Raw genomic sequence first — 14,726 nt, 5'->3', positions numbered from 1 at the left:
TTTCTCTCTCTTTGCTTGTTGTCAGTTGTTTCAAGGGAAGCCTACAAAAATGCAGTTGCTCTACAAATCAGTCTTCGCACCAGAGAGGGGCTGTTTTTGACACGACACCATTAATGGAAGCAATAAAATGCAAGTATGCAAGGCGCTCACTTTCTCCCACTACCACAACTGCATTTTTTCCATCTCTCTCTCACTCTCTCTCTGTATTCGTGTGGGGTGAACTTTAATTCTCATGGTGGGTGCCAGAGTTACAATCCCATGACTTGAGATCTACAAAGAGATTGCAACGAATTCAGGCAAAGCTTCCACATAAAATGGAGAGAGGCCACCTACAAGGGCAGCCTATTCTCATTATCTCTATGCTTTGTGACCCTTCTATTGCCGTGGAATATCAGCTATGGCTTGCCGTACTGTGAGCGCAAGGCAAGCCTGCATTTAATATAAGGTAATTTAATCAACAATTAATGCAGAGTAGATTGAAAAACATCTGGGAAGTGGTATACACAGGCACCATAATAGTCTGATGTAGATACAAGGTTTGTTCCTTCTAAACCAGAGAGGAAGAATGTTCAGCTCTCAAGGTTTTTTACACTATAGTTCCACAGTCCTTTATTACTAACTGTGCCTCATGGAGTTGGTGAGAGTTTGTTGTAGTTCCTACGTGTTCATACACAAACCGACCATGGGATCTGTTTGCAAAAGAGGAAGAGCTATTTTGTATAGAAAAAATATGAGTGGTAGTAAGGAGGTAGATCTTAGAAATGTCACTTTTTTGGACTATAACTTGAATTTGCAGCATAGCTACTGGGCAAGCGATTTGTGAGGAGAATGGTCAGGTGCTGTTGTGTATAGAGGAAATCTTATATGTAAAAGGTTTTTAGTGGTCAGCCCTCCATGTGAAAGAGTCCTTAATTTCAAGGACTGTGTAGCACAAGACTGATTGAAAGGTAATCTCATTTTGAAGCTGCCCATTAACAGTGAACACCTGGATGACAGACTAAGCTGACCCAATACGCCATCAATCACAGTCTTCCTTGTTGTGGCGAGATATACTGTAGTTTGGTTTAAAGTAAATTTTAACCTCCATATCTCTCTAGGAATTTTCTAAGTCCTCTATGGTGATTTTTGGTGGAAGCCTTCATTTCAAAAGGTTTTACTATTAACCAATAATTTCCTGTCTCCATGGTGAATTTAGAAAGGTATCCCTGCTGTTAGCCCCAGCTTCTGTCAACCTAGCAGTTTGAAAAACATGCAAATGTGAGTAGATCAATAGGTAACATTCAAGTGGGAAGATAACAGTACTCCATGCAGTCATGCCAGCTACATGACCTTGGAGGTGTCTAGGGATAACACCAGCTCTTCAGCTTAAAAATGGGTATGAGCACCAACCCCCAGAGTCGGACACAACTAGACTTAATGTCAGGGGAAAACCTTTACCTAATCCCCATAGATACAGGGGTTGTACTACATAGAAATTATCTTTAAATGTGTGTGTGTATGTATATGTGTGTGCACGTGTATATATATATATACACATATACACACACACATTCATACAATTTATATAAACTGCGCTCCACTTTTGTTCTGTTCATGGCTAACATGTTCTTTATAATTACACACTCCAGTCAGGAAATTCTGGAAAGTTGTAGACTGCAGCTGTAGGAGATTATAACACAGGGAAGAACAATGGAACAACATTGATATAAGATTCATTAATGGAGTTTTCCCTTCAGTGAAAAGAGATGATCCCATCACAAATCAAACATAATTCAACTATGTCTTTATTGTAAGAACTGTTTGAAAGTAGTACAGATTGGCTCAGAAGGTGGTTGACGCTTCTTCTTTTGACGGCTACCAACAGAGGTTGAATGGGCATCTTTCAGGAATTCTATAGTTGTATATTCCTGCATGGCAAGTGATTGGACTAGATCAATGGTTCTCAACCTGTGGGTCCCCAGGTGTTTTGGCCTACAACTCCCAGAAATCCCAGCCAATTTATCAGCTGTTAGGATTTCTGGGAGTTGAAGGCCAGAACATCTGGGGACCCACAAGTTGAGAACCACTGGACTAGATAGACATTATGGCCACTTCGATCTATTTTATGATTCTTTAAGGGCCTAAGTAGTCACAAGAATAATTATGTTTCTTCTCTTATCTATCTCGTGTTCCTGAGCATTTGCAAAAGGCTTTTTTTCTCAATCCTTCTGCTTCTCAGAGAGGTGGTTATGGTGATTGGCATTCTAAAAAGTGTCTGCCCTGTTAACTCGACATACCTCAGTTGGAATGTGCACACTCACTTCATGGAACATCTTCTTTTTTAAATTTTATTTATCCTAACCATTTTTTGGCACTTGACATTTTTGGGTGGTTTCAAATCTGGGCCAAAATACAACATTAATCAAGACAGCTACTGACGCAATTTAAAAAAGAAAACAATTGGAAAATGACAATCAAAGGAAGGTGAAAGATCTAGTTGCAGGGCATCCGTTTTCAGCTGGATAGTTTATGCAAAAGGCTGACAGATAATCTATGCCAGATAGAAGATAACCAATGTAGCAAGATAGCGTGTTTATCCATTTCATTTTGTAAACAATCACACACCCTTTTATCTTGGGGGCAGAAGTATACATCTTTCGCTTGCCTTCTTAAGTAGCTAAAAAGGCAAACAATTTGCATAAGGGAACAGGAAAATTATATGAACACACCAGAACTTTGAAGTTACCCCCAGAACTACATTTTGAAGACAACTCCCAGAATCCCCAACAAACACAGGGGATACTGGTAAATGTCACCCCCAAAGGTAAACTCATGGAGCCCCAAGAAATGTTTATATATTATATTACATTATATGTTATTTATAATGTATATGTATGTATGTGTGTATATATCAGGCATGGGCAAACTTTTGGACACAGGAGTCTCATTGCGTTTTAAAATTTGATAGATATGCTGGGTCAGTAGCAGATGGATGGCGAGTGTTTGTCAACTAATTGAAAAGGAACATGCACACTGCACATATCTCATTTGTGGTGCAAAAAAAGAAGGAAGGAAGAACAGTGCAATATTTAAAATGAATAACATTTTAACTAACATAAACTTAACAATATTTCAGTGGAAGACTTCAGGGGCCATCCAGTCCAACTCCTTCTGCCATGCAGGAAAAGCACAATGAAATCACCCCAACAGATGGCAATACAACCTTTGTGATGATGATGATTATGATGATGATGATAAGAGCAACCTCAGGGGCCATCCAGTCAACCCCCTTATGCCATGTAGGAAAGGCACAAAACTCCCCTGACAGATTGCAATTCAGCCTCTATAGTAATAGTAGTAGGTAGTAGTAATAGTAATAGGAAATAACAATAACAATAACAATAACAATAATAATAATAGCAGAAACTCCCTTCTGCCATGCAGGAAAAGCACAATCTAAGCACCCCCTCTGCGGTGGGAGGGAAATAGGGTTTTGGAAGCAAAGAAGGTGGTGGTGGTGGTGGTGGTGGTGGGGTCTGGGCAGTGAAGAAGGCGGGGGAGTAAAGGCTCTGTGCCCCGGGAGGACACTGGTGGTGTTGCTGCTGCTGTTTTGTCAGCTCTAAACTTTAATTTCCCTGCATTTCTCAGGAGGAAGAGGAGGAAGAAAGAGGAAGCAGCATGGCGCCACTGAGCCCATCATTATCACTCGCGGAGCCCCAAGGGCTCTGTGGAGCACAGTTTGAAAACCTCTGATGTAGAGTATTTGATAGCAATCTACAGTCACATATGTACACACCACCAAGACACTACTCTTGAAAGGCAATCATACTTGGTTGCGGGTGATAGCCTATGATGATGTTTCATGGTAAATATATTTTGTTTCTAAGAATTAATCCTTCCTCCGTTTTAGTGCTCTGGCTTAAAGGTGTCATTTGGTCCAAAGTGCAGCCACTCAAGTACTGTCCAAAACACCAAGACTGGAACATTTCACTGCAGCTTTACATTGGTTATGTCATTCACCAATTTGTTTCCAGGCTTAATCCAAGTCAGTTGGTTTAGACTTTTAGGTAGCAATTCTATATTCTCTGACTTGGCAATGAATCTCATTGAAATACAGTAGAGTCTCACTTATCCAACACTCACTTATCCAACATTCTGGATTATCCAACGCATTTTTGTAGTCAGTGTTTTCAATGCATCGTGATATTTTGGTGCTAAATTCGTAAATACAGTAATTACTACATAGCATTACTGCATATTGAACTACTTTTTTGTCAAATTTGTTGTATAACATGTTTTGGTGCTTAATTTGTAAAATCATAACCTAATTTGGTGTTTAATAGGCTTCTCTTTAATCTCTCCTTATTATCCAACATATTCGCTTATCCAACGTTCTGCCGGCCCGTTTATGTTGGATAAGTGAGGCTCCACTGTAGTAACATTTAACTTCTGAACAAACATGCACAGACTTGTAATATGAAACCCTAAAGTGCTTGGGACAGAATATTTTAGAATTTACACCATCTTCCTGGGTCCCTATATGTCATTTTTCCAAATTGCTAGGTTAGCAGAAGCTGGGGCTAACAGCGAGAGCTCACCCTGCTCTCCGGATTCAAACCACCAACCTTTAGGTCAGCAAATTCAGCAGCTCAGTGGTTTAATCTGCTGCACTACTGGGGGCTCCTTCTATTCAGAAGTAAGAATTGCTTCATTCATTGGGCTGTGGAATGGAAGTGCTTTTGACCATGAAACAGCCCTTTAAGATTCATCATTTGTATCAGATGCTATGGATAGAAAGTTAAGATTGAAATGCTGAAGAACACTCAGGGAGTTCATATAGAATTAGAAGTGTTATTGATTGTCTTGTAGGCAATATTTTATCAGTATAATACTAGAAATTAAAATAGACATGTGTGATTGCATCTTAAATACTGTAACCTAATCAACTTCTGGTACGCATGATAACGTGGCGTTATCAGTTTCCTGTTCATTAAATCGCTTCCAACCCATCATTGGCAACAAAGTTAACGTAAGAAAAATAGCACTGCAGATACTATGATAGCTGTCTACAAAACTGATTGATAACTTTCTGAGAAGTGACTTGACCCATCATGTGGCTATCATCTGGCTCATAATTAATACCTCAATCTTGAGCATAGTAATAATAATAGTAATAATAATGATCAGAAATTGCAAATGCACATCTCTCCCCTTTGAGGATGCAGCATCTTTCAGTACTCCAGATGAGACATTTCTCACATATACTGTTCCTCTTTTCCTCAGGCCCTAATGAATTACTTTGAATCACAGGCCTTGGATATTGATTAGCCTCATTCAGATCAAATCTAGGCTTAACAATCTATACTGGTCTATAATTTATTTTTGATAATATTCCTAATAAAGAGCTGCAATTAATCCACATCAAGAGGGGAAATCAATTAATACAGATTTGTTTTATAAAGGGAAAAATCCTACTGAACTGTGTCCACTAATCCTGACGCTTAGGCTTCTTCTTTTTTTTCTTTTTTCTTTTGCTACTGAGCTGAAGAGACAAAAAAAGTATTGATTTCACCCTATTTCTAAAACAAACAGTGCCACAGCAAAAACAAGGAGGACAGAAGGTGCTTATCAGGTTTTTTTTTAAAGCAGTAACATATACAGTGTATAGTATATGAAAGAAGATTATTTTTCTTTCATATTGTACTTTTATATATTTTGGAAAGTGTACAAAAACCAGTTTTGATCATTGTCCATTTGCATTTTCCACTTATTCATTTTATTTTTATAGGAAAACAGTGATATCCACTTCATCTCTTCCTTGCCACAACTCGACAAATCTCTGTGTTTTGGAAATGGACTATCAACATACTTGTTATCATTTCAAATTATGACCTGATTCCAGATCTGGAGCCCTGTTTTAGTTTCATCAGCCTGGGAAAGAACTTCTTTCCCACTATATTTTAGTCTGGTGGTAAAAAAAAAATGAAGGCGTTCATGCGTGTTTGTAGTGATTCCCTTTCTTCTGTCTTAAGTTGGATGATATTTCTAAATATTGTGCTGTCTAAACTGATGCACAGATGGTATCTGTCTAAATTTTTCCCTATGAAAAATACCTATGTTGTTGTTACTACGGTCCCTTTGCAGGAAGCGACACATAAACAGAATGGAATCTGCATTTACAGTTTGTTCAAGCAAACGTTATAGCTCTTATAAGAAATAAGACTATAACCTGTCATTGTCTCCACACAATTCTAACTCTAAACAGTTTATAAAATGTATTCTTATCTACGTTCTATAATTGCATATCTCATATGAATGCATCACCAGCCAGCTGTTGTTCTGCCTGCCTGCCCCATAATAGAAACACTGCATTTTCCCATTGCAGCCATTGCTATTCTTAACATACACTGGCCTCAACTAGCTAAAAATACTAGTGTTCAATTGCTTGTGGGAAAGTTATACAGCAGCTATTTCTATTAAAATGTTGAATGTTGGATCTTTACATAGTTTCTCTTATTGTGCATGCTGTTCACAGCTTTCTTCTTTTGGCTCAGTTACGAATATTTAAACATCACATATGGCACATAATACCCTAATTCAATCTAATGCTTGTATTAATATGAACAATTAGACCTAAGATTAGTACTAAGAAATACTAGCTTAAAATGGGTCAGGGTGCCATAGCAACAACTTTATTGAAAATTAAGAGGTATAGATTACTGGAAGATTATAGACTATGTTGGCAAATGATAAAATGGGCATTTGCAGTTGTAAAAGGACTCTCGTCTACAAGACAAATACGTCGTTTTGGTAACAAGAAGTGACCTGCTCATGTGTGAGTCAAGTTTGCTCGGATGCACTTCTACATTGATTCCATCCATAATTGAAAGGCAGGGGAAATCATGATAATTCTGCCATGTCACCTTGACATTGAAAATTAAATCACTGTTTGAATCTTCATGGAAAATGTAGATCAAGTCTCATGGTGTGCGGAGAGTTCAATAACTGTGGGTCAGCTTTTGAGAATGTGCACTATCATCTTCTTCTTCACTCACACAGTCATTTCCGACTCTTCATGACCTAATGGACCAGTCCATGCCAGAGCTCCCTGTCGGCCAACACCGCCCCCAGCTCCTTCAAGGTCAAGCCAGTCACTTCAAGGACACCATCCATCCATCTTGCCCTTGGTTGGCCATTGCTCTCGTCCCAAGAAGTAAACGTCTTCTAATTTCCTGGCTGCAGTCTGCATCTGCAGTGATCTTCGCACCTAGAAATATAAAGTCTGTCACTGCTTCCACGTTTTCTCCTTCTATTCGCCAGTTATCAATAGGTGTGGTTGCCATGATCTTGGTTTTCCTTATGTTTAACTGCAACCCATCTTTTGCGCTTTCTTCTTTCACTTTGGTGATAAGGCTCCTCAGCTCCTCCTCACTTTCAGCCATCAGAATGGTATCATCTGCGTATCTAAGATTGTTAATGTTTCTTCCAGCAATTTTAACTCCGGCCTTGGAATTGTCAAGCCCCGCATGTTGCATGATGTGTTCTGCGCACAAGTTGAATAGGGAGGGTGAAAGTATACAGCCCTGCCACACTCCTTTCCCAATCTTGAACCAGTCTGTTGTTCCGTGGTCTGTTCTTACTGTGGCTACTTGGTCTTTATACAGATTTTTCAGAAGATAGACAAGGTGACTTGGTATCCCCAGACCACCAAGAACATGCCACAGTTTATTATGATCCACGCAGTCGAAGGCTTTAGAATAGTCAATAAAGCAGAAGTAGATGTTTTTTTCTGGAACTCCCTGGCTTCCTCCATTATCCAGCAGATATTGGCAATTTGGTCTCTGGTTCCTCTGCCTTTTTTGAACCCAGCTTGGACATCTGGCAACTCTTGCTCCATGTATTGCTAGAGTCTGCCTTGCAGGATCTTGAGTATTGCCTTACTGGCAAGGGAAATAAGTGCTACTGTACGGAAGTTTGAGCATTCTTTAGCGTTTCCCTTTTTGGGTATGGGGACATAAATTGATTTTTTCCAATCTGATGGCCATTCTTGTGTTTTCGATATTTGCTGGCATATGGCATGCATCACCTTGACAGCATCACCTTCCAAGATTTTAAGCATCTCAGCTGGGATCCCATCGTCTCCTGCTGCCTTGTTATTAGCAATGCTTCTTAAGACCCATTCGACCTCACTCCTCAGGATGTCTGGTTCTAATTCACTCACCACACCGCCAAAGCTATCCTCTATATTATTATCCTTCCTATACAGATCTTCTGTATATTCTCGCCACCTTTTCTTGATCTCTTCAGCTTCTGTTAGGTCCTTGCCATCTTTGTTTTTGATCATGCCCATTTTTGCTTGAAATTTACCTCCGATGTTTCTGATTTTCTGGAAGAGGTCTCTTGTCCTTCCTATTCTGTTGTCTTCTTCCACTTCCATGCATTGCTTGTTTAAAAATAGTTCTTTGTCTCTTCTGGTTAGCCTCTGGAATTGTGCATTTAATTGGGTGTATCTCCCCCTCTAGCTGTTTCCTTTCGCCTTCCTTCTTTCTTGGGCTACTTCCAGTGTCTCAGCAGACAACCATCTTGCCGTCTTGATTTTCTTTTTCTTTGGGACGTACTTTGTTGCTGCCTCCTGAACAATGTTGTGAACTTCTGTCCATAGTTCTTCTGGGACTCTATTTATTAAATCTAGTCCCTGAAATCTATTCTTCACCTCCACTGCATAATCACTAGGAATGTTTGTTAGGTCATATCTAATTGGTCTGTGTATTTTCCACATTCTCTTTAGTTTGATTTTGAATTTTGCAATAAGAAGTTCGTGGTCTGAACTACAGTCAGCTCCAGGACTTGTTTTCACCGACTGGATAGATGTCCGCCACCTTTGGCTGCAGAGGATGTAGTCAGTCTGATTTTGGTGTTGACCATCTGGTGAAGTTCATGTGTAAAGCTGTCTTTTAGGTTGTTGGAAGAGAGTGTTTGTTATGCACATTGAGTTTTCCTGGCAAAATTCTATCAGCCTATATCCTGCTTCATGTTGTTGTCCCAGACCATGCTTGCCTGTGATCCTGGTTATCATTTGACTGCCCACCTTAGCATTCCAATCTCCTGTAATGAGAATAATGTCTCTTTTTGGTGTATTAGCCAATAGGTGCTGCAGATCCTCATAGAACTGATCTAATTCTGCTTCTTCAGCAGCTGTGGTTGGGGCATATATTTGGATCACTGTGATGTTAAACGGCTTGCCTTGAACTCGAATTGAGATCATTCTATCATTTTTTGGGTTGTATCCAATCACTGCTTTCGCAGCTTTATTATTAACTATGAAGGCTACTCCATTTCTTCGGTGTTCCTCTTGTCTGCAGTAGTAGATCTTTTGTGAAGTGGCCCATTCCAGTCCATTTCAGTTCACTGACTCCCAGAATGTCTATCTTTTATCTTGACATCTCACCGAAAACCACGTCCAGTTTGCACTATCATACACCCAAGAATATCAGGAAAGACACACTTCATCTTAGAGATTGGTTGGTTTCTTCTTTGCAATTAATTTTTATTCTACTCTTTTCCCACTATTTAATTCAAGTTGGTTTGTAATATATATTAAAACAGAACTTGGCTAAAACAATATATTATACCAGTATTTTTTTAAATGACACAAACAATACAATTACAACATGAATCTTAAACTGTTAAAACATGTGTACACAGTACAGACAATTAAAAACCTTTGTAACCCAATGATCTGGTTTAATTTTTTCAACGTCTTTGCCTGCTGGAAAAAAAGAGAGTAAAAAGAAGACCAAAGGAGTTCCTTCAAAAGTAAGTTCCATAGTCCTACAAAGTCTGTCTTTTGTGTCCTGACCAGATGTTTCTATGGCTGAGCAGGATTTTGTGGATGGCTAGAGAAACCTATATCCAGAAGATTGTAAGATTTGGGGAGGCTCATAAAGAATCCAAAGTAGCCTGGGAGGGCTCATGGATACTTTTGATGTCAGTAAGAGGGTAAAGAAATCTACATAGAGAAGGTTGTATATAACGAATGGGCATATAATAATAATAATAATAATAATAATAATAATAATAATAATAATATACTTTATAACTCACCCTATCTCCCCAAGGGGACCTAAAGGTGGATGCCTACGGAAGTGGTGGTCATCAAGGTTTCATTGTTCTGACTTTGGGCACATTTTTTAAAAAAAGGAATTGTGACTAACTTACTAATAACTAAGACTAGATTGGGTTTTATGGGAGATTACTATGAATGGTATAATGTAGCTGCTAAATGAGTCCAAAAATGACTTTTTAATGACTTCATGTGTTTTTTATTTGGATGTATATCAGTTCGTAATCATGTTGTGTCCATATGAAATATACCCATAAATAGGCATATTTTTTTCTGTTGGAATCCAATAGTTCATAATGGATATTTTGGCCTCTTTTTACTTTGCTCATTTTCCAGTAATTTGACCATGGGTTTGAGGTGGGGGCTGTTCAGTTTTTAAAAGCAAATGTTATTTGGAAAGCTTCTTAAATAATGAAATAAACTGGGAAGCCTCTACCAGAATGTCTTGACTTTTCTGGTACTAGTGAACAAAGGCCTGTTCTTTCCTATAATCGCTCTTGGTTTCATTTGGATACTCTTTAATTGTTGGAGATGTTCATATACAAAGAACTGCAGCTTACTTCACTTTTTCATCCATCACCTTTCTACATAATGTTTGATGTTGCTTTCATTTCCACATCTGGCCATGGCCTTTCCGCAGGCTTCCTTCCTTTTTTCCTGGCGATGGCCGCTTATGTGGAGCAGAGGTGGGACACTTAAAATGCAGTGATGTCATGCCCTACAGGAGACAGAAGAGAAGGAAACTCTGGCTCTGCTGTTATCATGTAAATGTGCAGTTTCACTCTAAATAACAAAGACAGTTGGCTCCCAGAGAGACTTTGTGAATTACAGCTTTCAATTATGTTACAGTTCTGACCTGGAATTTGTCATATGCATTCATTCTGCACATCTTTGTGGGTATAAGAGGGAATTATAGGAATCATTTAAAGCCTTTGAAATCTACTATGCAAAGAAGTCTTGAGCTGAGTAGCTTAGAGGCCCTAAAGCAGGGATCTATGTGAACTAGCATGTATATTTTGGGGAAAATGTTTTGTGGTTTTCAGCAGGAGATGGTGAGCAAGAGACCTTTATCATGGAGGTAGGATTCAAAGGCATAGATGTATTAGCCTGGAATATCACTATGCAAAGGCATCTTGTAGCACCGTTGAGACTGACAGAATAAAGTTGGTAGTATAAGTTTTCATAGGATCTAAGGATCTCTTCTACAAGGTCCCTTTGCATGCATCCCTTTTTTATTCAGGCAGGCTGAATAAAAGGTTTTAAAGATCAAGCCAGGGGGTGCTGTGGTTTTTAACTTTGAATATTTTTAATGGTTTTTAACTGGGAATTTAAAAACTGTTTATATTTAATCCTGTCTAAATGTTTGCATATTTGTATATTTTAAATTGTATTCTGATGCTTTTATGTTAAGCCACTTTGAGTCTTCTGCAGAAGAGATAAAGTAGGGTAATAATAATAATAATAATAATAATAATAATAATAATAATAATAATAATAATAATGCAGAGACAGTTGATGAAGCTTGTTGTGGAAGCTGAAATGCTCTGAACCTGTGGCTAAACTTTGGTTGCAAATATTCATTACCTTGCTGACTCATAGGTCAAAGACACCACCTCATTTGCTGGTGGACAAGCGTCAGCGAGTCTGACAAAACAATTTCCCTGCCATTTGGGACAATGGTCAATAGTTAGGTTTGACCTTAGTGGTAAAGGCATAGATTAGGTTTGCACATTCCAACCCAGGCTACAAGCACTACCAACAATAATCAAATATATGGATATAGTGTCCAAACTGGAGTGTTTGACAAGTTTTTTTCCCCCCCTAGTCGCCCATGAGTATACTGTAGTGCCAGAAAACCCATTGTCAGCCTCCACTTTGCTTAGTCTTCATACTATGGCATGGGGTTACCCTTATCATAGAGTCTTTGCCAGAAGGTCAGCAACTCCTTAGACCTGAATTATTGGAATTTTTTTCTCTGAAATGTGTTCCCTGTGATGCAATTTCTTATCTGGAATGCCTTGTTATTCAAACTGACTGCAGGTCTACATGTCATTGTAGTCTTGTGTAATAAAAAGCATTGCTGGATGATCTCAGTTGCCTCAGGTCATTGGGGAAAGTCCATTTATAATGGACTTCAAATGATAAATCACATGAAAATGATATTTTGATTTGTTTACTATCAAACCTGATTGAGATCTTTGGAAAATGTGAATGCATGGAGATCATATTGCAAAATTCAAGTCAACCCAAGACTTTTTATCCTAATAAAGATTCTGAAATTCCTTTGATGGCCAAAATGGCTACTTTGCTTTGGATAGGTGCCCCCAAAAAACCCAGCCATTTATGAATACACAACATGTATGATGACATCCAGAAAAGTCTTTCAGAAGAGTCTTCCATTATCCAAAGTATGAAAAATGGAAGTGTATGTTCACATAGTTGGCGGCATGATGTGACATCTAAAAATGGCAATGTGATTCTAGGCTGCATCAATAAGAGCATAGTGTCTAGACTGAGGCTAATAGTAGTACTGATATCGAGAGGTCAATCACCCCCTGCTTTCAAGTTAATCTGACCTGCAGCAGGCAGTTCCACAGGTCCCAAGACCCACAATTGGATGGAACGGGGTGGGAACGTGATCCAGTCTGCAGCCACTCATCTCAAATGCTGCTTCTGATCTCTTTCCTAACCCCAACCTTGTAACAAATCCCCTAATAAAATGTTTCCTAACTTGCAACTTTATTCTTGCCTTCTGATATTTTGTGTCCTTTTTCTTCCAAAAAATAACAACCAAATCTTATAAACTACATTTTGGGGCCGTGGGAAGCCACTGGCCAACCCAGGGGGCCTCCATAGGCAACCTGGGGGGAACAGAACCACGTTTCTCCAAACCGCGGATACGGAAACCTCATTAACCCCGTAACTGTGGATCAGCTAAAACGCTCCGTTTCGGTGGCATATTCTTCCTGACTAAATCCTAACATTAACTGCTATCTCACTTTTTGCGCCAAGGGCTCCTGTGCTCGGAAAATAACCTTTTTGTTTTAAGAGCCAAATTTAAAGGGACAAAAACAGCTGAACGGTGGAAGCCCGCTGCCGCCGTCATCCCCCTCACCAAGCAGGGAGCCTCGGTGGCCGTTCCTCTGGATCTCCCTGGAATGACACCACGACTGAGCCACGACTTGGGAGGAAAGCTATAGTCTCCCAAGAACCAAGGGCCAGCTCTGGGGCCCCCGCAGAACAGGACTTTGCCTGGGATTCACCATCCTTCTAACCCCATGTAGACTGCCAGCCTGCTGCCAAGAGATCCAGATTTTCCACTATGTCTCAATGCTCTAATTTCTCTCATTTCCCCTTTATATGAACTGTATACTTATATGTTTATGAAATATTGGAATCAATTCTTTATTAACTGTTTAGCCAAATGTAACTTGGTCTATGGGTTCCCTGGAAGACCCCCAAACTCATTGGTTTCCCCTTTTTCATATATTTTATTACACAGAAACCCGAGGTTTTCCCTTTAAAACCGGAGGGAATCTGAATTCCCTCTCTTCTGTCCTCAGATGAACCGCGATACTGCCGGATTGCCTACCCCCAGCATACACTTTCATTCATAACTCACTCAATTTTGCACCAAGAATCACTCCTTTTCATATTTATGGCTAGAATTGCCTAATCTTTAAAATACAACCACCGGAGACCATTTTGGACCATTTTTTCTCTCCTCGTCAGCTGATTGTCAAACTGTGTTCTTTGCGTAAACAGCTTCCCGCCTTGCGCTATTAGCGTAGGAATGGAAAATAAGCTATAAATGTTAATATTTCGTACTTTTTCCGGTAATTTTGGGGTGAAATTGCTAGAATATGATTCTCTATATTTCTAAATTCCAATATCTCTTATCCTTGTGCCTGACCTCACGCTGACCTTCTACCCAGTTTTTTTTCCCCTCTTCCTGGAAGGAAGCATCCCGCCGATTGAAAGAGAGCAATCAGCTTATCATACAAAGTTAATCCCAAAGTACATTTGCATGGGACAAGACAAAGGAAATCCTCCTGGTCTCGGAGTTGGTCCATCAGCGAGGATCTCCGCATGGAAGACTTAGTCATTTTGCTTTGGGGATCCAAAATAGCCTTAGGAAAGCTTTTTAATCCCCACAACAATAAAAACTTTTTTTCTATATTGCACATCCACCCCAGTCTCACACTGAACCGTTGAAGACAGGAAAGCCGGACATAATCCTATCAATGTCTCATCCAAAAAGACAATAACTCTAGACTCCCCTTGTAGGCAAAAAAGCCTCAGGGGTCGATCTGGCAGCCCGATTACACATGAATCATTCATCAGTACATTGTCTCTCCCTGTCCCGCCTCCCTGCCTCCTGATTCGCTGCCACAGAGATGAAGAAAGCCCGTGATTGGTTCCTGGAGCAAGGGGGGAGACCAAGCCCCTTCCCAGCTGGGACTCGCCGGCCAATCAGCGGCCAGTGGGCGGGAGGAAGAGGGCGGGAAATTTGAAGAGGCTTCACTTTGAAAATTGTATAAAAATGGCATTTTTCTCTGTATCCACATGCTTTGCCTGACGAACTATCGCGGCATCGCATCCGCTTCAACTGAATCGCAATAAA

The 14,726-nt window shown here is 39.7% G+C and overlaps 1 long non-coding RNA gene across 1 annotated transcript in view; it reads left to right on the top strand.

Moving 5' to 3' along the window:
- The window catches only part of LOC103278162 (uncharacterized), a 67,666-nt gene extending 55,479 nt beyond the window's left edge, over positions 1-12,187 (top strand). The window contains exons 3-5 of the long non-coding RNA XR_010001982.1: positions 26-133; positions 3,628-3,844; positions 5,768-12,187. This is a non-coding gene — a long non-coding RNA (uncharacterized LOC103278162). The remainder of the gene's footprint in view (positions 1-25; positions 134-3,627; positions 3,845-5,767) is intronic.
- Positions 12,188-14,726: the final 2,539 nt, after the last annotated feature.

Source organism: Anolis carolinensis, chromosome 1 (assembly GCF_035594765.1).
Source record: "Anolis carolinensis isolate JA03-04 chromosome 1, rAnoCar3.1.pri, whole genome shotgun sequence".
In the NCBI taxonomy this organism is placed as follows: Eukaryota; Metazoa; Chordata; class Lepidosauria; order Squamata; family Dactyloidae; genus Anolis; species Anolis carolinensis.
The sequence above is the reverse complement of the archived record's forward strand: the minus strand, read 5'-3'. Positions and strand labels throughout refer to the sequence as shown.